Below are 412 nucleotides of genomic sequence, written 5' to 3'. Positions count from 1 at the left end.
TATGTATATTATCATAATTTAATAATTATAATAATAAACAAGAATAAATATATCCACTCATAATGATATGATACAATATCTATAATATCTCAATCTATAATCATAATAATATAAAACCCAACATTATGACATATAATATTAATAATTATACTATATAAAATAATAATAATGTATTATAATATAATATCTATAACACACATATTATGTATTGAAAACACAGAATATGCTATTGGTAGCATAATACAATAAGTAATACTCCTACTGCTACTAACGATAATGATAACAATGATAACAAAAATCTATTCTGTTAATTGTGATTTTGTATGTTGACTTGTAGTCTATCACTTTATATCCTTGGGTATTTCGTTGTGCTCACTTGTTGTAGCTTCTATGATCACTGCGCTCGCTTCCA

The sequence above is a fragment of the Penaeus monodon genome, chromosome 29, assembly GCF_015228065.2.
Source record: "Penaeus monodon isolate SGIC_2016 chromosome 29, NSTDA_Pmon_1, whole genome shotgun sequence".
NCBI classification, from domain to species: Eukaryota; Metazoa; Arthropoda; class Malacostraca; order Decapoda; family Penaeidae; genus Penaeus; species Penaeus monodon.
The sequence above is the reverse complement of the archived record's forward strand: the minus strand, read 5'-3'. Positions refer to the sequence as shown.